Source organism: Macaca mulatta, chromosome 16, assembly GCF_049350105.2.
Source record: "Macaca mulatta isolate MMU2019108-1 chromosome 16, T2T-MMU8v2.0, whole genome shotgun sequence".
Classification (NCBI taxonomy): Eukaryota; Metazoa; Chordata; class Mammalia; order Primates; family Cercopithecidae; genus Macaca; species Macaca mulatta.
The window spans coordinates 70814185-70840439 of record NC_133421.1 but is presented as its reverse complement, the minus strand read 5'-3'; the positions used below and the strand labels follow the sequence as shown (position 1 = coordinate 70840439).

The 26255-nt window shown below is 47.0% G+C and overlaps 1 protein-coding gene and 1 long non-coding RNA gene across 47 annotated transcripts in view; one reads left to right on the top strand and one right to left on the bottom strand.

The window, feature by feature from the left end:
* The window catches only part of MAPT (microtubule associated protein tau), a 132172-nt gene that overhangs the window by 89089 nt on the left and 16828 nt on the right, over positions 1–26255 (bottom strand). The window lies entirely within an intron of this gene.
* On the top strand, positions 723–24812 carry LOC106994068 (uncharacterized). The gene is made up of 4 exons (XR_001440501.3): positions 723–1344; positions 14208–14367; positions 14636–14803; positions 23285–24812. It is a non-coding gene; the product is annotated as an uncharacterized LOC106994068 (long non-coding RNA).

Here is a 26255-nt window from a genome sequence, read left to right as displayed (position 1 = left end):
ATGTGGTTCATTAATGATGCCATTGGGGGAAAGCCTCTGCCTGCTTAAAGGATAGAATCCAGTTAATTAAGAGCAATACTTTGTGCTTAAAAGGCACAAATTCAGACCCATCCATTAGTCTCTTCAGTTAAGACCACTTTAAATCAAAATTGCCAAGCTGGGGCCATAGGAAGCATCTATTATTAATGAACAGAGAAAAGTGGACTCCCAAGTAATAGGCTTGCCAATTGCAAAACACTCATGGGTGGATTTGGGAGCTGCTTCAGACATGTCCGCTGTGTAATAAAGTTTAGAGCAGCTTTCCACGCTATAATGCACCGAATGCATTATTGATGCTGTGCTTGGAGGACCTGCGTGAGTGTCCTGTGCCCAAGCATGTGCACGTATGTCCTCTAATCCTACAGACAGTCCCAGGATACCTGTGGGCAGGAGAGTGGGCCAGGCAGGGAGAGAATGACATAAACAGGATGGAGCGACCCATTTTCCCAGCTCTAGCTGAGCAGCTGGGAAGACCTTGAGGACCAGGCCAGTGGGCAGATTATGAGGAAGGCATGAACTAACTCCACCAGGGACCTAGAAACAGGAGCAGAGGTGGGCCATGCCCTTGGATATATTCGGGCTGGCCAGGAAGCTATCTATGCAAATACTGAAGGACACAGGGGTAATTTCAGAGCAAAGTGACCCCTTGGTCAACACGAGTTATGCAACTCTGCCTACCTACCACACACAGGGCTTCATGCTGAGCAAAGGGACAGACAACATGCTCTCTGCCCTCTGGGGGTTGGGTTTGGGAGTGGAGACAAAGAGATACACATGGTCCAAAGCCATGGGTAAGAAGAGAGAAAGCAGATTGTCCTGAGCCTCAAGTGTCTGTGACTCTCTGAGCTAAGTAAGGAATCAGTGCCAGAGACAGAGGTTGCTGGAGCTGAGCGGAGACGTAGCCAAGAAGATTGGAGAAGGCTCTGTGAAGAAGGTGAACTTGAGCTAAGACTTGAAGGGAGGGCAGGCTTGAAGGGATGAAACGGCCTCCTCTGTGCTAGACAGAGGAGTGACAGGGCCATCATCAGGCAAAGGGGACATTACCAGGCAAAGACACCATTGGTCAAAGGGGATGGTGGAGACAAGACATTCTGGAGGAGCCCGGATCAGAGGGATTTGGGGCCAGGAGCCGGCATCAGGGAACCGGCTCCTAAGGAACCACAGTGCCACTGGCTCTCAGCTGGAAATTAGCAGCAGACATAGAGCATGCATCCTGAAGTTTTGGCTCTGGTGACAGTGGTGGAGCTGTTAATTCTTGGAGTCCAAATTCCTGCACCACTTCTGAGTTCCGAGGGGGTGGGGAAGGTAAGTAAATGGACCCCAGCTGCGTGCCTACCTCTGACTGGCTTTCTGGGGTGATCCTTGGACCAGGAGTCTGTGGAAGGTTATGTAATGAGGCTGCGAAGAGGCCCTGGCCAGGACTGCATTAGGAAAGGTTGCTGTGGAACAAAGCCTTGTGAGAGAAATTAGGGAGCTGGGGAGGGAAGGAGGGAAGAGAGCAGTTGGGGTGGAGGCTGAGGGAAGAGCCAGCATCCCAGCCCCCAGGAGGGGCTGCCCAGACTCTCCCGAGGGAATGGAAAGGTGTCTTTGGAGGGACAATTCTCAGCACACCATTAGCTGTCAAAAGTCAGCAGGCCCTACTATGGTTGATTTTCAAATTCCGGTGAGGGGATCTTGGATACAGCAGCCCTCCCCAGAGAGGGCTACCCTGGGTAGGCATAGACCTTCCCAGTAGCTTGGACATCTTTCCAGCCAGAAAAAGACAAAAACATGCATATAATTATCTAAACAGAAGCGCTTCCTTTGCTTTTCCCAATTATTAACCCATGGGTGTTAAACTCAGTAGGATCAGAGGTCCTTCTAAGAGGGAGAAAAACTCAAAAAGCCCATAGGTCCAGGGTCCACCTTCTGTCCAGCAAGGAAAAGATGATTCCACTTTGCAGACAAGGTAACAAGAGAGGCAAGCCCGGTGTGCAAAGTCACCTAGCTAGTCAAGGGCAAACAAAGACATGGAATTAGCTTCTGCTTCCTAGAGCAGAGCTCCATTGGCTGCACCACCATCTCAGACAGCAGGGTTCAGAATTTTTAAGAAGTGATGGCTTTGCATTGACCTGCTTACGTGCGCAAGTCCACGCCTGCTTCTGTGCTGACCACAGTCTCTAGCCAGTGGCTGTCAGCTAGCAAAACTCCAGTGACAGAAGAGCCTGCAGGACATATGTTCTCAACCAAATGGCTGGTGATACCATTTGGGCAACAGTCCAGCCAAAATTTTTTTAAAGTTAAATTAAAATCCACATTATAAACAACTCTCTGGAAAAAAAAATACACACATGCATAACTTTGATTCAACAAATGTATTTAAATATCCTGATGACTGCTAATGATTGAAATTTAATTTATTTTTTACTTATTTTTTTTGAGGCAGGTCTCACTCTGTCACTGAGGCTGGAGGGCAGTGGCATGACAATAACTCACTGTAGCCTCAAAGTTCTGGCTCAAGCCATCCTCCCACCTCAGCCTCCCAAGTAGCTAGAACTACAGGTGAATGCTACCATGCCTGGCTAATTTTTAAAATGTACTGTAGAGACGAGGTCTCGAACTCCTGGCCTCAAGTGATCCTCCCTCCTCAGACTCCCAAGGTGCTGGGATTACAGGCGTGAGCTACTATACCTGGCCCAAGACCATAATTTAAAGAAACATATCAAGAGTGCAAAATATAAACAACATATGGAAGCCTCTTTCTTAATTCAGAGTAGATCAATTGCAGGTGGCTGGAGATGATATCATTCTTCTAAGAAAAATCTGCTAGAGTTTAACTCAAATCAATTATCATTTCAACCTTCTCAAACCTAACATTTTATTGCTGGTTATTTTTTAAAAGTAAATATAACAGCAAAAAACCATCAGAAAACATTTCAATGTGCAAAGACACATGGGACACTGAGAGAGTCAGGACTCAGACCCAGAGCAGCTTCTTCCTGTCTGGGAAGAAGGTCAAGTGACTGGGGACCTAGCAGGTGACCTAATGTTCCCTGAACAAATGGCATCGTGTGGCACTGGGCCTCAGTTTCCCCAGTCCCAAAAGGATTGACAGAGATATTCTTCAGCACCACCAGGACAAGGGTCCGGAACACAATGCGGGGGCCCAGGTGAAGGGAGCAGCTGCCTCAGGAGAAGTAATAAAGGGCTGGACTGTCTCTAGAGAGTTCAAAAACAGGGCCGGGCATGGTGGCTCATGCCTGTAATCCCAACACTTTGGGAGGTCAAGGTGGGCAGATCGCTTGAGGCCAGGAGTTTGAGACCAGCCTGGGTAATATGACGAAACCCTGTCTCTATTAAAAATACAAAAACTTAGCCTGGCGTGGTGCCCTGTAATCCCAGCAACTCGGGAGACTGAGGCACAAGAATCACTTGAACTGAGGAGGCGGAGGCTGTAGCGAGCTGAGATCGTAGTCACTGTGCTCCAGCCTGGGCAACAGAGTGAGACTCTTTCTCAAAAAAAAAAAAAAAAAAAAAAAAAAGAGTTCAAAAACAGTAATAAAAGCAACTAATAGTCTGCTTTTTATTAGCATCATGTGCCAGCAATCCTAAACAATGCCAGTGATAAAATACTCCTCCCTTAAAAAAAATTTTCCTGGTCTAAGATTTTTTTTTTTTTTTTTTTTTGAGACAGAGTTTCACTCTTGTTGCTTGGGCTGGAGTGCAATGGCGCAATCTCGGCCCACTGTAATCTTCGCCTCTTGGGTTCAGGAGATTCTCCTGCCTCACCCTCCCCAGCAGCTGGGATTACAGGTGTGTACCACCATGCCTGGCTAATTTTTGTATTTTTAGTAGAGATGGGGTTTCATCATGCAGATTAGGCTGGTTTTGAATTCCTGACATCAGGTGATCCACCTGCCTCAGCCTCCCAAAGTGTTGGGATTATAGGCATGAGCCACTGTGCCCGGCCCTGGTCTAAGTTATAAACAATTGGTGCGATCTCTGAGTGTTAGTAATATATATGTAAAGTTCCAGATAGCACTTTAAAAAAGTATCCTTTAAAAAACAAACAACCCCATCAAAAAGTGGGCAAAGGATATGAACAGACATTTCTCAAAAGAAGACATTCATACAGCCAACAGACACATGGAAAAATGCTCATCATCACTGGCCATCAGAGAAATGCAAATCAAAACCACAATGAGATACCATCTCACACCAGTTAGAATGGCAATCATTAAAAAATCAGGAAACAACAGGTGCTGGAGAGGATGTGGAGAAATAGGAACACTTTTACACTGTTGGTGGGATTGTAAACTAGTTCAACCATTATGGAAAACAGTATGGCGATTCCTCAAGGATCTAGAACTAGATGTACCATACGACCCAGCCATCCCATTACTGGGTATATACCCAAAGGATTATAAATTATGCTGCTATAAAGACACATGCACACGTATGTTTATTGCAGCACTATTCACAATAGCAAAGACTTGGAATCAACCCAAATGTCCATCAGTGACAGATTGGATTAAGAAAATGTGGCACATATACACCATGGAATACTATGCAGCCATCAAAAAGGATGAGTTTGTGTCCTTTGTAGGGACATGGATGCAGCTGGAAACCATCATTCTTAGCAAACTATCACAAGAACAGAAAACCAAACACTGCATGTTCTCACTCATAGGTGGGAACTGAACAATGAGATCACTTGGACTCAGGAAGGGGAACATCACACACAGGGGCCTATCATGGGGAGGGGGGAGGGGGGAGGGATTGCATTGGGAGTTATACCTGATGTAAATGATGAGTTGATGGGTGCAGCACACCAACATGGCACAAGTATACATATGTAACAAACCTGCACGTTATGCACATGTACCCTACAACTTAAAGTATAATAATAATAAATAAATTTAAAAAAAAAAGTATCCTTTAATAAACTTTGTTTTCTCCACAGAAGTTATTTGGAGAACTTCTAGTTATACAGTTGGCCCTACCATATGTGGAGTCAGCCACACGTATTTGTTTTGAGAGTAGGTTCTGTTTCTTTGTTTTGAGATGGGTCTTACTCTGTCTCCCAGGCTGGAGTGCAATGGTGCAGATTGATCTCAGATCACTGCAACCTCTGCATCTCAGGTTCAAGCGATTCTCCCACCTCAGTCTCCCGAGTAGCTGGGATTATAGGCACCCACCATCATGTCTGGCTAATTTTTGTATTTTTGTAGAGACGGGATTTCACCATGTTGGCCAGGCTGGTCTTGAACTCCTGACCTCAGATGATCTGCCTGCCTCATCTTCCCAAAGTCCTGGGATTACAGGCGTGAGCCACCGTGCCTGGTAGAGAGTAAATTCTTAATGGTTCAGAATTTCCAGCCTGCTTCGGGTGCCATTGGCATCTTCCACCTCTGTGAGAACACATGTTCCTGCATTAAGCAAGTAGATTCTAAGCACAGACAATGGTAGGACAGTGATTATAAAGACAGAAACTGGAGCTAAGTTACTTCAGTCCTGTCATTCTGTGCAACCACTTGGAGTTTTTGTTTCTTTTTCTTTTTTTTTTTTTTGAGACAGGGTCTCAGTCTGTCACCCAGGCTGGAGTACAGTGGTGCGAGCTTGGCTCACTGCAACCTCTGTCCCCATCTCAGCCTCCTGAGTAGCTGGGACCGCAGATGTGCACTACCACACCCAGCTAATTATTTTCAGTAGAGACGGGATCTCATCATGTTGCCCAGGCAAATCTCGAATTCCTGAACTCAAGTGATACACCTGCCTCAGCCTCCCAAAATACTGGGATTACAGGTGTGAGCCACCGCACCCAGCCTACTTGGAGTTTTTGTATTTAAAATTTAAAACAGTGAGACAGCATGTGAACCGCAAAGTGTAATATTTTTGCTTAGTAATACAAAGTTTACTCATAGATTATATATTTTGCTGAGTTTAAATACCATTTTAAGTGGAAATTTATTATTTTAAAATTGTGAATTATATTGTTTAAATAATTAATCAAGAAAATAAAGCTGTACATCAATGGTACAATACAGTAGTTACTAAATTATGGGCAACTTTTGCAGACATCTTACTTTTCTTAAAGTTCACTTAGTAACCAAACAATGATTTACATAAAATATTACATCAGTCTGCAATCAAAGGATTGAAGCTCAGAAAGATATAGAAAAGCTATTTAATAAATACTTGTGCTTTTTTCCTTTTTTGTAGTATATTTACTTTTTATTTGAAAAAAATCCTGGTGCAATTATATGTACAGAGTTCAATAAGAGAAACATTTTATTATCTGCATTTCTTTTCTGGCCATTATTACAGTCATTTCATTACATGATTATTTCTGACAACTATTTTGTCATATATAGGTGAGGTTGTTAAACAAAGGTCAGCGCTGGGTGTCAAATGGCTGCCTACACCACTGTTCCATAATGTGGCACATCATGGCTGAGAAACCCCTTCAACATCAGCCAGTCTCAATCACTCATAGATCTGCAATAGAATGAGGATGACTTTTTCCCCAGACCATCAATTTCCCTGTTAATGCCAATGCCCATTTCTCCCAGGACCACTTCATGCAGCAGCCACAGTGACAGTGAATTCTAGGATGTGAAGCTCAACAATACAAAGGTTTGCAGTGACTTCTTGGGGCTGGGATGTGACATCCAGGCAGGACCCACAGAAGGTGGTGCTCCTGGCAGGTCTGACCCCCACTCAGCCCCAGAAACAGAGGCCAGCCCTTGCAGCAGCGACAGCGTGTGGTCCCCGCAGCCATGACCTACTTCCTGGTCTATCAGTGGGGACTGGGCAGCCGTGACAAAGCAAAAATAAGTGAATTGGGAGTGAGCTCAGGCTAGAAAAATTTCTGAACAGCATTCACCCTTTTTGGGGGGATGACAGGTAGGCGTCATGGATAGATGAAGTAGGGTCTAATCTTAGAAATTAAAAAATTAAGCAGGAGGTAGTGAAAACACAATCTTTGGAGCTGGAAGATTTGGGTTCAAATTCTGTTTCTGTAATTTACTGGCTGTGTTGCCTGGGACAAGTGACTTAACCATTCTGAGTCTCAGTTTCCTTATTTGTAATGTGAGGATATAATCCCACCTCTTCCAGCTGTCCTGCCATGAAGCAAAATCATGTCTGTTTGTTCTCCAGGAACCTGATATCATTTTAGTCCCTTTCCTTTAGTTTTCCTTTTCTTTTTCTTTTTTTGGAGACAGAGTCTCACTCTGTTACCCAGGTTGGAATGCAGTAGTGCGATCTCGGCTCGCTGCAAACTCCACCTCCCAGGTTCAAGAGATTCTTGTGCCTCAGCCTCTTGAGTAGCTGGTACCACAGGTGCACACCACCATACCTGGCTAATTTTTGTTTTGTTTTTGTAGAGACAGGGTTTCACCATGTTGGCCAGGCTGGTCTTGAACTCCTGGCCACCTGTCTTGGCCTCCCAAAGTGCTGGGATTACAGGCTTGAGCCACCGCACCCATCTTCCTTTAGTTTTCGATAACAACATAAAATATTCTATAGGGACAGAACCAAAGCATGGTGGGGCTTATGCACCTCTCCTCAGAGCTGGCTTGGTGGTCAGGCCCAGAAACTTCCCTGGGAATGCAGGGTAGGCAAAACCTTACCCAGGAAGTAACTTGGCTTGCCAGAGGGTAGATACTGCAGGAACTAGACACCCATTATCTGCTCCCCTGGGAGCCTGAACTTCAGGGATCCACTAACAGCAAACAAAGGTTAACAGCACACAATGGCCAGGCAATCCTGGCATTTTAAATAAACATGTGCAAGTTGTGGGTAATGAAGAATAAATGATCTGAACATTCTATACTTCAGAATTAGAAAACTGGATTACAGATGAAAGAGAATAACAAGGAAAGAAGGAAGGTCTAAGCTGTGATTTAAAACAACAATAACAACAACAACCCCAAAGGTTTTGTTTTTGCTTAGTGGTGGGCCCAGCATTTACTGAGCTCTTCTTGTATATTCCTAGTAAACAGGACACAAGCCTGATGATGATGGCCATTTTTATCATCAGCTGGGCAAAGACTACTCAGAGCAAAGTAGAGTCAAGACACGGTACATTCCTGTCAAAGGGTTCATTGTGACATTATTTAAGTGACTGGATCCAGCTGTACCTAAGCTGGGTCTATTCCTGAATTTTTCAAATTTGGGAACCAATCAATTATATTATATGAATAACCAATTTCTTTGGGCTTCTATTACTTGCAATTGAAAGACAAACATATTCTAACTAACCCTGAAACCATTAACTGCCTATTTGTGCTCCATCACCTAATGTGACTTTTCCTCGCCTGAATAATGAGTATAATTACACCCTGCTCAGGCACTGGGCCTGCCCCATGTAAGGTGTATGACAGAGCTTGATTGAAATGAAACATGAAATTTCATGAAATATGAAATTAACATATTTTTACCTAGGAAAATATCCTTACCATCCTATCTTCTAGGGAGGCTTAGGGAGATTAATTTTTTCAGGGGTTTATTTATTCATTAGAAAAAAAGTTTTAAATGTGAAGCACAAGGCAGATCAGTGGTTCTCAACCTGATGCAACAGAATTCCCTGCAGTACATTAAAAATATATCCACTGATGGCCAGGCATGGTGGCTCACGCCTGTAATTCCAGCACTTTGGGAGGCTGAGGCAGGTAGATCATGAGGTAAGGAAATCAAGACCATCCTTGCTTACGGTGAAACCCCATCTCTACTAAAAACACAAAAAAATTAGCTGGGTGTGGTGGTGAGCACCTGTAGTCCCAGCTAAACTCTGTCTCAAAAATATATATATATATATATCTCCACTGATGGCTGGCCCTACCCCAGGGATTTGGATCCAATTGGCCTAGGGTGGAGTCTTACATTGTGGCTTTAAAAGCTCCTCAGGTGATTCTAATGTGTAGTTAAGGTAGGCAGCCAGAGTGCAGGTGACCACAGCAGTGAGTGAAATAGGTACAGTGGTACGGTCCTTGCCCTTGTAAAGGTGTCTTGTGGGGAAGGCAGTGGGAAATCAAGTGAGATAAGTGCCACAAAGTCATAGGAGTGTCGATGGGGCACCTGTGTAGTGTGGGTATTGGAGAAAACTTCCCCAAGAAAGTGATGTTTTTGCTGAGACCTGAAGGATGGGCACAAGTTAGCAAGGTGAAAGGGAGGGGATAGGAAAGAACATTTCCAGGGGAATAGCATATGACAAGGCCCCAAGAGGAAACTGCAGAGAGTTTTCAAGGAACTAAAAGATGACTCCTAAGGCTGGAAGATGAGGTAGTACCAGATGTGTGAAGCCATAGGAATTTGGGTCTTGTTTGTCACTGCAGCATAAACCTGTCCTTGTTAACTGAGACAAGTGGTTAGAGTAGAAAGATTGGGGCTGAGTCCTGGCTGGATTCCAGTAATAGGGCATGCTGGGAGGAGATGGAGGTTGCCAAAGTGCTGACGATGCTTTTAAAAAAATCTGGCTAGGAAAAGGAGAAGAGAGCTAGGGTGGGTTACTGAAGGGGGTATGTTTTGTTTTGTTGTAAAGAGGGGAATTATTTAAACTTTCTAGATGCTGGCAAGGAAGACAGGAGAGGGAAAAGAAAAGCTAAGCACTGTTCCTGAGACAGTGGGAGAGTTGGAGGTATGGGATCCAGACATAGGGTCAGGGAGGCCTGACCTTAGTAGAGTCACCCAAGATTGCTGCCAGAGAGGTGCCCAGGGTGGACTTTGGCCGTGAACAGAACCATGCTGAATTAGCACACTTGAAACGCTGACTCTGGGCCTCCCACACTTGGGTCAGAAGAGCAAAGCACCTTGACCCTGGGAGTCTTGACTTCTGCTTCTTCCATCCTAAGTCAACCACACCCCAGCAACTACCCGCTTCCCCAACATCTAAGGACTACTGGCCCACAACAGAAAAGAAATGAAATTGCCATTGTTTAGATTTCCAGCATTCCAGTGGAGGGCTTGGGGTAGACTGGCACGTCTTCTTCCTCCAATTTTTTGTTTTGAAAATTTTCAAACCTAAGAAAAGTTGCACAGATAATACAATAAATACCATATTCTTTTCACCTAGATTCACCAATCTTCAACTTGGCAACATTTGCACTCTCTGCATATATAATTACATAAAATATATGTATGTATGTGTATATATATGTGTGTGTGTGTATACCACACACATACTTTTTTCCTGAGCTATTTGAGAATTTGCTGCAGACATCATGATACTGCACCCTTAAGAACTTTCTTGGAGGAAGTAATGTTTCTGCTGGAACCTGGATGATGATAAGTTAGCAAGGTAAAAGGGTGGGCATAGAAAAGCCTATCTTTAAAGAAAAAGTCCATTCCCTCCAGAACCATCATACCACACACTCTGATACTATTATAAGTCCATATGCGAATTTCTCTAATTGTCTAATAATGTCCCTTATAGATTTTTTAAAATTTGCGGGCTGGGTACAGTGGCTCATGCTGGTAACCCCAGCACTTTGGGAGGCCGAGGTGGGAGGATAGCTTGAGCCCAGGAGTTTGAGACCAGCCTGGGCAACATAGTAAACACCATCTCTAAAAAAATAAAATAAAATAAATTAGCCAGGTGTGGTGGCATGCACCTGTGGTCCCATGTACTTGGCAGGCTAAGATGTGAGGATCGCTTGAGCCCAGGAGGTCAAGTCTGAAATGAGCCATGATCATGCCACTGTACTCCAGCCCAGGCAACAGAGTGAGACCCTGTCTAAAAATAATAAATGAATAAAATAAATACATAAATAAAAATTTGATCCAGGGCTTAGTATGGATTATATTTAGTTATGGCTGCTACTGTTTAAAAAGACTTGTCTTTTTTTTTTTTTTTTTGACATAAAGTCTTACTCTGTTGCCCAGACTGGAGTGCAGTGGCACGATCTTGGCTCACTGCAACCTCCACCTCCTGGGTTCAAGCAATTCTCATGCCTCTGCCTCCCAAGTAGCTGGGATTACAGGTGTTCACCACCACACATGGCTAATTTTTAAATTTTTAGTAGAGATGGGGTTTCACCATGTCAGCCAGGCTGGTCTCAAACTCCTGGGCTCAAGTGATCTGACCACCTCAGCCTCCCAAAGTGCTGGTGTTACAGGTGTGAGCCACCTCGCCCAGCCTAAAAAGACTTTTCAACTCCAATTTTAAACTTAAAATTTTTCTTATTTTATAAACAACATATGCATGTATTATCAAACACAGGAAAATATGAAGACAGAAGCACTTACTGATCATAATCCTACCACCAGAGACATCACAATGAATATGTTTGTACATTTCTTTCTTCCTGTACATTCTAAAACATAGTTAAGATTATGTTAAATATATAATTATCATGCTCTTTTATGTCAGAAGTGTTTTCCCATGACATTTTAAACCCCATAGACATAAATTTCTAATAGCTACATACTATTCTGCATAACCATTTCCAGAGGTTGGATATTTAACCAGCTTCTGAGACTTCCTGTTATAAACAACACTTTGATGAACATCCTGGTATATAAATCTTTTGCATGTGACTATTTCCTTAGGACAGATTCCTAGAAGTGAAATTCTGGGTCAAAGAGTAGTAATATTTTTAAGGCTGTTTATGCATACTGACAAGCTGCTTCCTGGCAATTTGTCCAAACTTTTACTCTGACTAGCACTGTATGGGAGCTTCCCTGAGTGAATGCTGCCTTTGAAGTGGGGTCAGAGACTGAGGACCAAGGGGCACAGAGAAAGAAGACTGTGGTCCTTGATGGGAGAACCCATCCTAAATCATCTCGCACAGTACAAACCCAGGAGAGGGGCTGTAGAGACCACTGTATCCCGGGGCTGCCCATTCTACCTGGCCCATGGTAGGCACTCAAGAAATGGTTTGCTACGTGAATAAACAAATTCGCAAACATATATTTCTGAATTCCTATCATGTGTTGAACCCAAGAGATAGGGAGAGAGAAGGAAAAGAAAAGCAAGGGATCATGGGATAAAAAGGGGCAGTAGCAGTGGGGTGGACAGAAGTCAGAACTAAATTTACCTCATGTTAAATTTGGCAAGTTTCCTTAGAATAGTCTGACCATTGCTTACGTTGGGGGTTTATAGTCCTCCCTTCCCCACAAGATAAAGTCCAATCTAATTCAGCACCAAGATCCAAGCAGCTCGGAAGATACAGGAGGGAAAAATTCGGTGTAGATTAAGTGCCAACCCCCAGCAATGCCCAGAGACAGCAGCAATGTTACCTAAGAAAGCAACTGTGCCTCTCGCTGATGAGCTAGAGATAAGGGCAGTGTCCCCCGTCAGCGGTTTGCAGCGGACATGCTGTCAGGTCATTGGGATAGTTCCCATAAGCCACTCTTGGTTGTCACCGCAATTCCAAGTGGGCAGGAGCAGCCCTATTGACTGAGATGGGCGGCCATGGCTGCACACGGGTGTACATGTGCAATGGAAATGGGTGCTTGGGGCCCTGAGGGTCCCCAGGGGCTGCGTGGTCAGGGAGGGTGGGCATGATATCACAGCTACCCCAGGGGAGAAGCTGGCTTTCTTCCCACGCTCTTGGCACTGTTTTTTGTTTCGTTAGCCTTCAAGGAGCAAGTGATGGCTGGACAGCAAAGAGGAGTGGAGGCTGGGAGAACGGGCAGCTGGCCCAGCACGCTCCAATATCTGGGAGCTGACTGTACTCCTGCACTCCCTGTCATCCCTGCTAATGGTGAGGAACTGAGCAAAAGAGCCTCCAGAGTGACAGGTGACTTAAAAGCGTACCTGGCTCTACACTTAAAATTGAAGTGGGTTTTGGAGATTGCAGATTCTGAACTCCTGCTGGGGTAGGGAGGAGGCTGTGTTCTGGTTTTGCCATCTTGGACAGGGAGTTGGGGACCTGGGGGGCTGCCTTCTCTCCTCTTCGTGCAGCTCTGCTGGGGCCTGTCTCACACTTGTGAGCAGAGTTATGGCTGGATTCCAGGGGAGACAGCTTGGTTGTGAAATGCAAAATGAGGCCGGGCGCAGTGGCTCATGCCTGTAATCCCAGCACTTTGGGAGGCTGAGACGGGAGGATCACGAGGTCAGGAGATCGAGACTATCCTGGCTAACACGGTGAAACCCCATCTCTACTGAAAATACAAAAAAATTAGCCAGGCGTGGTGGCGGGTGCCTATAGTCCCAGCTACTCGGGAGGCTGAGGCAGGAGAATAGCGTAAACCCGGGAGGTGAAACCTGCAGTGAGCCGAGATCGTGCCACTGCACTCCAGCCTGGGTGATAGAGCAAGACCCCATCTCAAAAAAAAAAAAAAAAAAAAAAAAAGAAATGCAAAATGAAGGGCTTCTGAAATGCACAAAGAATGTATTTAAGGGTCTTTCATTTTAAATCAAACACTTACATAGCACTTACTACTTGCAACGCTCCATTCTAAGCACTTTACCCATCTTAATTCATTTAATTCTCTTCTGAACCCTAAGAAGCAGGTATTACCACTGCTCCAATCTTACAGATGAGGAAACTCAAGCATGGAGAGGTTGAGTGACTTGCCCAAATTCATGCAGTTAGGACCTGGCAGAGCTGGGGTTTGAACCCAGGCTCCCTGGCTCTAGAGTGTGTGCACAAAACTTCACTGCCATATGAGCGAAACTGCAGGACAGATGTTCTCAAAGCAAATAACCCTCCCAGAGGTAAGAGTTAGGTTCTGTTTCCCCACTGGTTTGTGTTACTCAAGAGGGGAGCTATTACTAAAAGCTAAAGCGGGTAGGCCAAGGTTGCATGCAAAGCTGATAGTTGCTGAGTCAATGAATAGCTGCATGATGTGCAATGAGGTGGAGAAAGACATTAACGTGAAAGAATCTGATTACTTTTTACTGGAGGAACCCAGAACCACACAGAGCCCTGAGGGCATTCCCCCAGTGCCCACAGGTAAATCAGGGACAGCCAGACCCTTTCCACGGTGCCTTTCCTAGGGGTTGTCTCATGCCCTTGAGTTAGGAGTCAACCCTATGGGATCCTCTGGGCTAAATCAGCCACTGAGGGGCTACAGTTGACCTAGCGATGTCCAGACTGGGGCTGGGTAGCCCTCTGCTCTATGAATCCCCAAAACTTCATCCAGACTCTGCATCCCTTTGTTCTGTAAATGGGTCTAGTTCTCTGATTCTCAAAGGCTCCTGGAGGGCAGGGGTTTTGTCTTATTCACATTGAAATCTTTAGGATCTGCAGCATCCAGCAGGTGGAGAGGAGGAGAGATTTAGCATTGATTATGCGTCTGTTCCTGGCCAGGAGTCCCACCCCTGCCACCTTACCTGATCTTCACAACACCCCTTAGAGGGCATTCCTTGAAGGGGAAGATATTACCAGCCCCCACTTAGAGGTAAGAACATGGGGTCCAACAGGTTAAGGGGCTTGGCTCAAGGTCACCCAGCTAATGAGTGGCAGGAGACACAAGATGAGTCCTATTCCAGAGTCCAGGCTCTGTCACTCGCCACAGGGCTCCTGGGAAGACGCTGGTGTCACTTGGTCTCTCTGACTTGCCCTTTGCTGACTCCTTTGATTATTTTGCTTGACCTGACTCCAATTCAGGATTTGGGACTGAGTTTAGTTAACATCATTTTTTTGTTTTGTTTTGTTTCTGGCTCCAGAGGCTTTTCCTGATGACTCTAGGGACCTGCCCTAGCCTGGTCTGACTTCCCAGAGGGGATCCAGTCCCAACATGGGCCCTATATTTAGACCACATTTCCATCCCATTCTCAATGAAAAACCCTGAGTCGTGACAGAAGACAACCAATGCTGGAGAGAGGAGGCTTCAGGTAATGCCTGTTCTAGGCATCCTCTCCTTTAAGAAAAACTTTTTATGTCAAAGTACCTCAACATAATAATACCCTTATTGCATAGAGGTAGAATATAAAACTGACTTGTGAGACCACTGTGTGTGTGTGTGTGTGTGTGTGTGTGTGTGTTCTCTAGCTAGCCTCCAGGGATGGGACTCAGTTCCTCAGCAGCCCAGTGCCTGGCACAACAGGCATTCAATTAGACATGCTGGACATTTTCAAACTTTAAAGTATGATTTGTTTAGATACTTTGGTTGGGTACTTTGATAAAACATCCCTAGTTAAAAGATGGCAACCAACAGGCATCAAACTAAAACCAACCTCAAAGAGCAAAATATAAGGCCTTTGTAACAAGAGTTACATAACAAGAGTTATGGCTGGACACGGTGGCTCATGCCTGTAATCCTAGCACTTTGGGCCATCAGTACTAAAAACACAAAAATTAGCCAGATGTGGTGGTGCATACTTGCAATCCCAGCTACTTGGGAGGCTGAGGTAGGAGAGTTGCTTGAACCTGGGAGACAGAGGTTGCAGTGAGCCAAGATTGCTCTACGGCACTCCAGCTCCACTGCACTCCAGCCTGGGTGACAGTGCAAGACTCTGTCTCCAAAAAAAAAAGACTCACAGAGTTACAGAATCAGCCATTCTATGGAGCCAGAGAGAGGCCTCAGGGAGAATCTGTGACTTAAGAACACCGCCGAGGGTCCCGGGTTTAGGTGCTTTGGACTTCACTAAGGGCAATCTTCTAGTTCCCTGTTCTTCCCTTCCAGGAGGACAACAGTCAGAATACCCCCAAGACGTCCCTGTTTCCCTAAGGTCTCAAAACCCTTGCCTCAAGAAGTTATTCCTGAAGTCTAGCTTGAATTCCTCCAGATAGAGTTTAAACCAGACAAACAGCCTAGGAGCATGTTACAAAATTCAACAACTTCTAATTTAGTCACCATCACTGGAAAATAGGGATATCTCACAGAAATACGATTTCTGATTTATCTTGAAAAGTCAAGGTGATCTGGCCACACTGGGCCCGCACTCCTGTGAGGTAGTATCATTGGCTTGGGGGTCTCACCAGTGCCACCCTGCATGGGGGCACCGGGTGACATGATGCTCGATTGAGCTTTCCCTCCAGGCTGGGTGACCAGAGGCCAGGCCCTGTGCATCCTCCAGGGGACGCTGTCCTGACCCAGGCTGGTGAGGCAAGGAGGGGCTGCGGCTTCCTGAGCTCTCCGAGCTGCTAGTGTGCATGGGGAATGCTAAGCAGCCTCCAGCTCTGACCAGGTTTGTCTTCTAGGACCCACTTGCCCAGTGGGTGCCAGGACACCGGGTCTGAGTCTGGAGAAGAGAATTCTTCTGCAAGGGATGTTGATGGTCCTTTCTGGAAGAGAAAGCTTCCCAGGGCCTGTCCTGCACCAGGCTTTCGCCAGTGAGAAACACCCCGAATTTACACCCAAACCTAAAAGGAGAAGCACAGAAGGGTTCTTGGCCCAATTATTTTAATTACGAGTCCTACTACCAGGACAACTAAGGGATTATCCCTGAACTTTCATTTAAAAGTCTGGGGAGGGAAGGAAGGAGTAAAAACTTTGGCAGTCAGATTTTTCTCACCTTCACATTTATTCCTTACTATTAATGACTTGCTCATCGTGCTGTATAACAACTGTGCAAAGATGCATACATTTGCCACTATAATTTGCTATTATTATATAATAATTAGTAAGTATACACAGCGTGCCAGGTGCTAAACAGCAGATGAGGGGCGAGGTGGGTGGAGGCTCCATGCCATGAGTTTGTGGCTAATGGAACCCCTCACGCTGCTGCTATCCTTCCTGGGCCCGGCAGTTGGATCCTGCAGAGGTGCCCCACTCTCTCAGGGACCTCAGAAATGTCCTCTACGTGTTAGGGATGGCTGAGGAGGGCGTATCTGCAGGATTCCCAGGCACTGGGAGGTGTATAGAGGTGACAGGACCCATGCAACCACCCCAGACCTTGCCAGAGTGCTCCAGCCTGGCATCTGCAGAGGGCCAGGGAAGGTCAAGGGGCAGTGCTGAGCCACTGAAAACAGCCATAGAGTTGGAGCTGCCAGGCAGAAGGTGCACAGTTCAGGAGAGGAGACCCCTTGAGGCAGCAAAGATGGGGCCAGAGAGTCAAGGCTGAGGAGGAGGCCACCTCAATGCCCTGTGTGGCCCTCATGAGCTGAGGGACTGTGGGAAGGTGGCCTAGCCACTCTGAACCTCAGTTTCCCTGGGAGATAAAAACAGAGACAGTATCTGCAAACTCAACAGGGCATTATGGTGAAGAAATGGGAGGACTCAGGAACATGTTAGCTCACAGCCTCAGCCACTGCCAACTCCAGCCAGGCAGCTGGTCAACATTGCCGAGCACCAGCCAGGTGACAGGAGGACAGAGGACTCAGGGGAAATCCAAATCCACCCCCCCAAACAAAAGAAAAACACAAACAAAAATATGCACTGGATCCGCTGGACGTGTACAAAGCCTGTGTACATACTGCCTGTGGACACAGCCCAGGAAGAGCACGCTGGCTCCTGTGCTCCACGCCTACAGCTCATCTGGAAGGTTCCCTGTCTATGGCAGCCAGGTACCCAGGCCAGCGTGCAAAGGCCTAGTAACAGAGCTTGTGTCTAAGACAGACCTTCATAGCTTTGTGCTGCCAGGCCCACCTGGAGTCCCCTTTAAGCCTTCTTTTTTTGTTTGTTTGTTTTGAGACAGGATCTCATTCTGTTACTCAGGCTGGAGTGCTGTGGTGCCAGCACAGCCCACTGCAGCCTCAAACTCCTGGGCACAAGTGATCCTCCCACCTCAGCCTTCTGAGTAGCAGGGACTGCAGGTGCATGCCACCATGCCAAGCTAATTTTATTTATTTTATTTTTTGTAGAGACGCGGTCTCACTATGTTGCCCAGGCTGGTCTCGAACTGCTGGGCTCAAGTGATCCTTTGCCTTGGCCTCCCAAAGTGCTGGGATTACAGGCATGAGCCACTGCGCCCCACCCCCTTTAAGCCCTTCTGAGCTTTAAACCCAACCTGCCTCCACTCTGTGCCTGGCAGTGGGGGAAGGTAGCGAGGGGAAGGTAGAAACATGTAAAGGAGAAAGGGTCATCGGAGCCAGCTCTGGGTGTGAGCTCACCATCTTCCACAAGGCCGTTCATGGATCTGGCCTCAGGAACTGACCACAGTTCTCTGCAGGGTAGGGGCAGGTAAGGGGCCGGGATGAGGCTCTGACCTCTGCAGCGTGAGGATGCCAGGGAGGAGGGCGGGCGGGCGCCCCTTCCTCTGGTTCTCTGTAGTCCTGGATGCCTCGTGTAAATGAGAACACAACTGGTCCCAGGAGGACTGTCTCTAGAGGAGGCACCAGGGGCCCAGTGGAGGCAGGAGAGGCCAAGGGGAGGAAGGTAGGGAGCAGGCAGGGCTGAGCGGTGCTGCAGCAACAGGCAGGGTCAGGGAGACAAAAGACTCCCAGTACCACAACGAGGTACCACAGACCATATGGCTCACAAACAACAATTTATTTCTTGCAGCTCTTTTACTTTTCTTTTTTTCGAGATGGAGTCTCAGTCTGCTGCCCAGGCTGGAGTGCAGTGGGGCGATCTTGGCTCATTGCAACTTCCGCCTCCTGGGCTCAAGCAGTTCTCCCACCTCAGCCTCCCAAGTAGCTGGGATTCCAGGCACACACCACCATGCCCAGATAATTTTTGTATTTTATTTTAGAAGAGACAGAGTTTCACCATGTTGGCCAGGCTGGTCTCAAATTCCTGACCTCAAGAGATCCGCCGGCCTTGGTCTCCCAAAATGTTGGGATTACAGGCGTAAGCCACCGTGCCCAGCCAGTGTGAGCCAATTAAACCTCTTTTCTTTATAAATGATCCAGTCTCAGGTAGGTCTTTATAGTAATGTGAGAATGGACTAATACACTAAGAGTCCCTTTGTAACCTTGAAACCCATCTCTGGTTCTACGAACTGCCCTACAGGAAGCTTACTACAGCAGGCATTTCCCCTTTGCTTCACACACCACAATGGCAGCTTATCATAGTAAGTGCTCTGTAGTGTGGCTAGGGGCCAGGTGCTAGCTGTGCTCTCTGCTTTACACAAATCGCTGCTATTCCTTACAGCAGCCCTGAAAGAGAGGTGCTATGATTCCGAACCAGGCTCAGAGAGGTCCAGCTACTTACCCAAGGTCACACAGCTAGTAGGGAGCAGCCAAGATCCAACCCCAGCCAGCCCTCCTCCAAAGCCTGGGCCCTTTCCACCACATCTTACTGGCTCTGCAGAGTGGCAGGAAGAGACACATAAATGCATCTCATGTTCATTTCTTAAGTAAGGCATGATAACAAAATGATTAAAGCAACAGCTGGGGGAAATGCTTCAGTGCCTAAGAACAGACCAGCCAGGTGCAGGGAGAGATGACCAATGACGAGCGCTCTAGCAGTTTTTGTGCTAATAGTGAGATGGACTGACTTTGGAAATGGAAAAGGAAGACAGTGAGAGAGGAAAGGGCCAAAGTGGACAGAAAAATGAAAGATGCTGGCTGGGTGTGGTGGTTCATGCCTGTAATTCCATCACTTTGGGAGGCTGAGCTGGGTGGATCACCTGAGGTCAGGAGTTTGAGACCAGCCTGGCCAACATAATGAAACACCCCTCTACTAATAATACAAAAATTAGTCAGGCATGGTGGTGCGCACCTGTAATCTTAGCTACTCGGGAGGCTGAGACATGAGAATCGCTTGAACCCAGGAGGCAGGGGTTGCAGTGAACCGAGATCGTGCCACTGCACTCCCGCCTGGGTGACAGCAAGGCTCTATTAAAAAAAAAAGAAAAAAAAAAAAAAAGGCAGGGCACGGTGGCTCAAGCCTGTAATCCCAGCACTTTGGGAGGCCAAGACGGGCAGATCACGAGGTCAGGAGATCAAGACCATCCTAGCTAACACGGTGAAACCCCATCTCTACTAAAAAATACAAAAAACTAGCCGGGCGAGGTGGCGGGTGCCTGTAGTCCCAGCTACTCGGGAGGCTGAGGCAGGAGAATGGCGTGAACCCGGGAGGCGGAGCTTGCAATGAGCTGAGATCCAGCCACTGCACTCCAGCCTGGGCAACAGAGCGAGACTCCGTCTAAAAAATAAAAATAAAAATAAAAAAAGATGCTGAAATCCTCCAGGATCCACAGGGTTCACCACATTATGGGTGGACGAAAGGGGCTGGCAGTTTTATGGCCCCTTCCCACACAGCATTTGTCATTGGGAACTGCTCCCTCACCCTGGGCAGGAGACACCTTATTAACCTCACTGATACTTTCCAGCAACAAATGTCGCTTCTGTTATTTAGCACACTGAGGGAAGAGCAAATGGTCCTCTCATGGGCATCAGGAATGCCCATGCCCCCTCCAGGAATTAGTGGGCATTCTCTAGGAAAATCTGCATTAGTTTTTAAGCAGAGGCAAAGAGAATTCAAATTCAGCCTGGCTGCTTCAGTGGAAGGAAATTTACCTGGACTCAGAGCTTTCTTTGAGAGAGGCATGTTTGTTGTTTTTGCTTTTGTTTTGATTTTTTTTTTTCCTTGAGGGCAAGTCCTAGTCCCCAGGCATGAGACAACCCTAGCTCTTATGAGGGGTGACCACTCAACCTTCGTATTGGTTACTCAACACAGGTGGATGCGAACCCTCTGAGGCAGAGCTCGCACTCTGCAAAACAGAATGATTTATCAAAGACACTGAAGCAAGGCTCTCCCAGGAGGAGATGGGCAGGAGGCTGCAGGGAAAGAGTTCTTCTCATTACAGAAGAAAGTGGGAATGTTCTGGAAGGCTGCTGCTGAGGGGACGTGTGTGTAAAACAGATCATGCATCCCCATGACCGAAGTCTGTCATCTGACAGGCCAAGCCTTCATTTTTTGGGATCTCAAATATCGATGCTTCCTGGCCAAGCCTTTCCCACAAGATGGCACCTCTGGCCAGGTGAGTGTGAGGGCCTGTCTCCAGGTGGCCCACACACTGGAGGAAGATGATGTGGGGCACAGAAAGGGATCTGCAGGGGGAAGGACACCTTTGCTTTGCCATGAACCTGCTGTGTGACTCTGGGGAGGTAACTGTACCTCTCTGGGCTTAGTTACCACATTTCTCAAGTGGCTCTGGCATCTGTTAAAATGCCAAACTCGTGGTCCTTAACACCTTGTGATGCTGGCACCTCTGCGGACTTTTCTCAATGTAACCTCAGAAGTTGGGCAGGACTGAGGAGAAGGGAGGTCCTGCAGGGAGGAGAAAAGGGAAAGTGGGCAACTCTGCTGAAGGATGTCACACATTTGGGGGCTGCTCCCAACACTTTTACCTTTCTCTTTGGGCCCCTCCTTTCTCTTCCCTCTCAGTCCCCTTGTCAGATGATTGATGGGGATCACTGGGAGTTGGGGTGACTGTCAGGAAGGCAGAGAGGGGGTGTGGGCAGTAGGTGGGAAGCAGGGCCAGGTGGCCTCTCGGGGTTCTCCCACCTCACAGTTCTGGGGAGTTCAGGGTTCTGCAAGGAGAGTGATCCTGAATTAATAAACAGCAGGGCAGGCTCGGACTCCATGTCAGGAAAACTGCACTCAGCCACACTGGGCCACCCGCCCTCTGCAGAGCCCACGCAACAGCACGATCATTAAAGCAGAACTGAGCCCTCTGAGGACTGGTGGGAACACCTCTGAGCACTGAAGTTCTGCATCTGAAAGAGAAACCTAGGAATGCCTTGCTGCTTCTCTGGGTGTGGAGACTGCCCCCAAAGAGCAGGGCCTTGGGGGCTGTGCTCTCAGTCCCTCCGGGAATGTGGGGATGAGCTGAAAAGTGGGAATTCTGGAGGAACCAGAGACCACCATGGTGGGCCGACTGGGACAGGAGTGTGGGTAGGGTGTGAATCCGCCCACGGAAGTTACTCCAGGGGAGGCTTCCCTTTCAAACCAGCAGTGCCACCTGGCCCGGAGTGGCTGGGAGGATGAAATGTGGTCATCTGGGTGAAAGCACTAAGAGAAAACAGAGTGTTCTGGCTGTTTTTGATACAAAAGGATTTGGTATCAAGATCATCAAATGACACCAGTCAGCCTCACCTCAGAGAACGTGTCCACCGAGGTCTCATTGGAAATGCAGGGACCAGGGTGGCTCATGGGCTAATCTGGGTTGTCACAAACCATGACAAGGAGTAGACACTTCAGCACACTAGCCCACCTCCCTTCTCCTCCTGCCCACCCCCTCTGACTCCAGGAGAGCACTCTAAAGGTGCTGTGTTCAGTTTCATGCCTTATATATGCTGTATACACACTCACTCACACACTCACTCACACTTGCTCACAGACACACTGCACACACATGTTCACAGACACATTGCACACACACACTCACATACTGCACACACCCACCACACACACACAACACACACGCTCACACACACCACATACAGACACATCACACACACACGCTCACACACCACACACACATATCACACCACACCACATATTCTCAAACATACACAATCACACATTCACACATGCTCACACACCACACACATCACACACACACCATACACACACACCACACACACCTCACACACCTCACACACATCACACATACACACCATATAGCTCACACACACTACACACACACAGACTCACATACATGCTCACACAGCACACCCCCCACCACACACATACACATTCATGCTTACACACCACACACACTCACCCCCATCCTCCACACTTTGCACACACCACACAAACACACACTCTTTCCAGTCTCTAATATGAGAGGGTTAGGCCAGATCAGAGCTTTTGTGACCAGGGACATTCGTTATGCCTGCCAGCGTCACTTGAGGAGCCTTTTAAAAGAACCCTTCTTCCAGATATTCTCATCCTTTCCAAGTGTGCTGATGCCTGAGCATATACATGCATTTAATCTTTTTAAAAAAGTAATTGGCTGGTCAGGATGACTCACGTTGTAATCCCAGTCCTTTGGGAGGCCGAGGCAGGAGGACTGCTTGAGTCCAGGAGTTTGAGACCACCCTGGGCAACACAGAAAGCCTCCATCTCGATTAAAAAAAAAATAGCTGGGTGTGGTGGCATGCGTGCCTGTAGTCTCAGCTACTCAAGAGGCTGAGGTGGGAGGATTGCTTGAGCCTAGGAAGTTGAGGCTGCACCACTGCATTCCTGCCTGGGCAACAGAAAGATACCCTGTCTCAAAAAAAAAAAAAAAAAAAAAAAAGGTAAAAAGTAATATTTAAGCATGGTAATAAGAAATTAATAGTAGAAAAATGGAAATGACATCTTCCTCCACCCAGTTTCTCCCCGCCAGAGGCCACCACTGAAACTGGATTCTTGTTCTTCCTTCCAGAGTTAGGCTGTGTCTGTGTGGACTCCGTCGCATGCACTGGCCTTCCTTGCACGCAGAGGACAGTGCACAGTATCCGCCTTGTTCCTCACTGCTTTTCTCACTGGCCCGCAGGATCTCAGGGGCACCCGAAGCAGCACAGAGGGACCGCTCCATTCCTTCAGAGGCCACACTTATTTCGCCAGTTCCACCCTGATGTTTTCCAGACTTCTGCATAACAGATGATTCACCAGTGTGTCCCCCGCATGGATGCCTCTGCTCACACGGAAAGGGTTAATTCTTGGAAGCTGCGGTGCTGTCAAAGGACATCTGACAGATAGCTGCCCTTTGTTCCAGGGGTGTGGTCTTCCTCTCCCACTCATGATGTGTGGCAGCCTGGCTGCCCACACCCTCAGATCCCTGAGCAGCAGCATCTTGCTGTGGTTTTATCAGCAATCTTTTTAAACTAAAATTTTTTTTTTCTGTCACTTGCCTGGATGGAATCAGCAGTCTTTTTATTATGAGAGAGATCAAGCACCTTTTCATGTTAAATCCCTCTTCCTTTTTTTATCCGTTTCCTGTGAGCTACCTGTTTTTCTCTTTTATCAGGCCCGGATATTTTGGGGCAATGCTGGGCTGTCCTAGTATCCCCTGCCTGTTCCAGTTGACCCAGGTGCCTTAAAGCTCCAACAGTGTGGATTCCGTGAGCATCACAAAAGCCCAAGGGTGGGGGTCTCTCCAGGTGTCAGAGAGCCAATGGTGAGTGAGAGAACCCCCCCACTATGGCAGCAGAAAAGCCTCATGCCCACTGATGCCAACAGCCTGGCATGGGGGCAGCCCTCTTTGTACAGGAAAATGGGCCACATTTGTCTATAACTTTTGCTCCTTGTCCAAAGCATTTTAGAGTGTGATGGACATGAAATGATGGAGACAGTGTGCATCTACTTCCCTTGAAAGCTCCGCCAGGGAATCCAGAGCCAGCACCTTCCTGTAGCATCTGCCCCTCCCTGCCTTTCAGGCCTGTGATAACATCTCCTCCTGCCTAACCTGGGCCCTGCCATCCTGCCATCGAAGTAGGGGGAGCCTGATGGGCTGTGAAATTCCCAGGGAAGGCTCAGGTATCAGAAATGCACTGAAGAACCACCTGAGCTCACTCTGTTAATGGTGATATTTCACGTGATTTATCTGGAACGGTTGGTAACTGACATGGTAACAAATCTCACCTTGAATTCCCACGTGTTGTGGGAGGGACCCAGTGGGAGGTAACTGAATCATGGGGGCAGGTCTTTTCTGTGCTGTTATCTTGATAGTGAATAAGTCTAATGAGATCTGATGGGTTTAAAAAGAGGAGTTCTCCTGCACAAGCATGCGCGCTCTCTCTCTTTGCCTGCTGCCATCCATGTAAGATGTGACTTGCTCCTCCTTGCCTTCTACCATGTGAGGCTTCCCCAGTCACATGGAACTGTAAGTCCAATTAAACCTCTTTCTTCTGTAAATTGCCCAGTCTCAGGTATGTCTTTATCAGCAGCATGAAAATGGACTAATACAGTAACTTAGCCTGGAGGTCCTGATTAACAGCTAACACCTCCACCCTTACACATAGCTTCTGTTTTGTAGTAAGCACTCAAAGGACTGTTGAAAGAATAAATCACGAAAAACTGTCTGACTGCCCTCTCTTTTGCCTAGAGGTAGTAAGGTTCAAATTGGTTCAGTGGTATTGTGTTTACAAAGTCCACTTTCTGACAGCTCCAACCAGCTTTCTTGCAAATTTCAAAAGCCTCTTTCTTTGGGCCTGGGGACTAGGTTGGCCAAATAAAATACAGGATGCCCAGTTAAATTTGAATTTCAGGTGAACAACAAGCAATATTTTTGGTGTGTGTCCCAAACATTGCATGGGGCATACTTATTGTTTTTGTTTCCTGTGGCTACTGTAGGAAAGGACCATAAACTTGGTGTCTTAAAACAACAGATATTCATTCCCTCACACTTCTGAAGGCCAAAGTCCAAAATAAGGATCACTAGGTTGAAGTTAAGGTGTCAGCAGGGCCACACTCCCTCTGAAGGTCCAAGAGAAAATTGGTTCCTGGCCTTTTCTGGCTGCTGGTGGCTGCCAGCAGTCCTTGGCTTGTGGCCACATCACTCCAATCTCTGCCTCTATCACCACATCGTCTTCTCTTCTGTGTTTTCCATCTCCCTCTTCCTTCCTCTTACAAGGATGAGTGTGACTGCATTTAGGACCTGCCTAGATAATACAGGATAATTCCCCCATCTCAAAATCCTTAATTTAACCACATCTGCAAAGACCCCTTTTCCAAATCAGATCACATTTATAGGTTCTGGAGATTAGGACCTGATATCTTTGGGGGACATTATGCAGCCTATGCCAATTATTTGTTGTTATCTGAAATTCTAATTTACATAGATGCCCTATGTTTTAATTTGCTAATTCTGACAGCCCTACCTGGGACCACACCTATTAGGAGACGGTAAGGATTTAAGTGATTTGCCTTCAACTGGTCACCACCCTTCCTTGTTTGGCGGGGAGAGGCCCAGTCCACAGACCCAACCCTGTTCATCAAGATCTTTTATCTTTGAAGTGGGGCTCATAGCTTACAGTGGCATTCCAGTTTTCAGGAGAATCTAAGGCATTTGGCTTAACTTTTGAACAGATCATGGCAAACAGTGCATGATTCCCACTTTTAGCACTCAAAACTCCAAATGCAGACCGGTTCCCCTCTACCTTCCAGGAAGGTGGAAAGATGAACAAATAAATATATAAGTTATGCATCTGTTCCTCTTTCTGTTCTCAAGTCTCTTTAAGAAAGGCTGTACTTTTTTGTTGTTGTTTGTTTTTTGAGAACAGGTCTCATTCTGACGCCCAGGCTGCAGTGCAGTGGTGCCATCATGGCTCGCTGCAGCCTTAATTTCCTGGGCTCAAGTGATCTGCCTGCCTCAGCTTCCCGAGTATCTGGAACTACAAGTGCACGCCGCCATGCCCAGCTAATTAAAAAAAAAAAAAAAATTGTAGTGACAGGGTCTCCCTATGTTGCCCAGGCTGGTCTTGAACTCCTGGCCTCAAGTGATCCTCCCATCTCGGTCTCCTAAA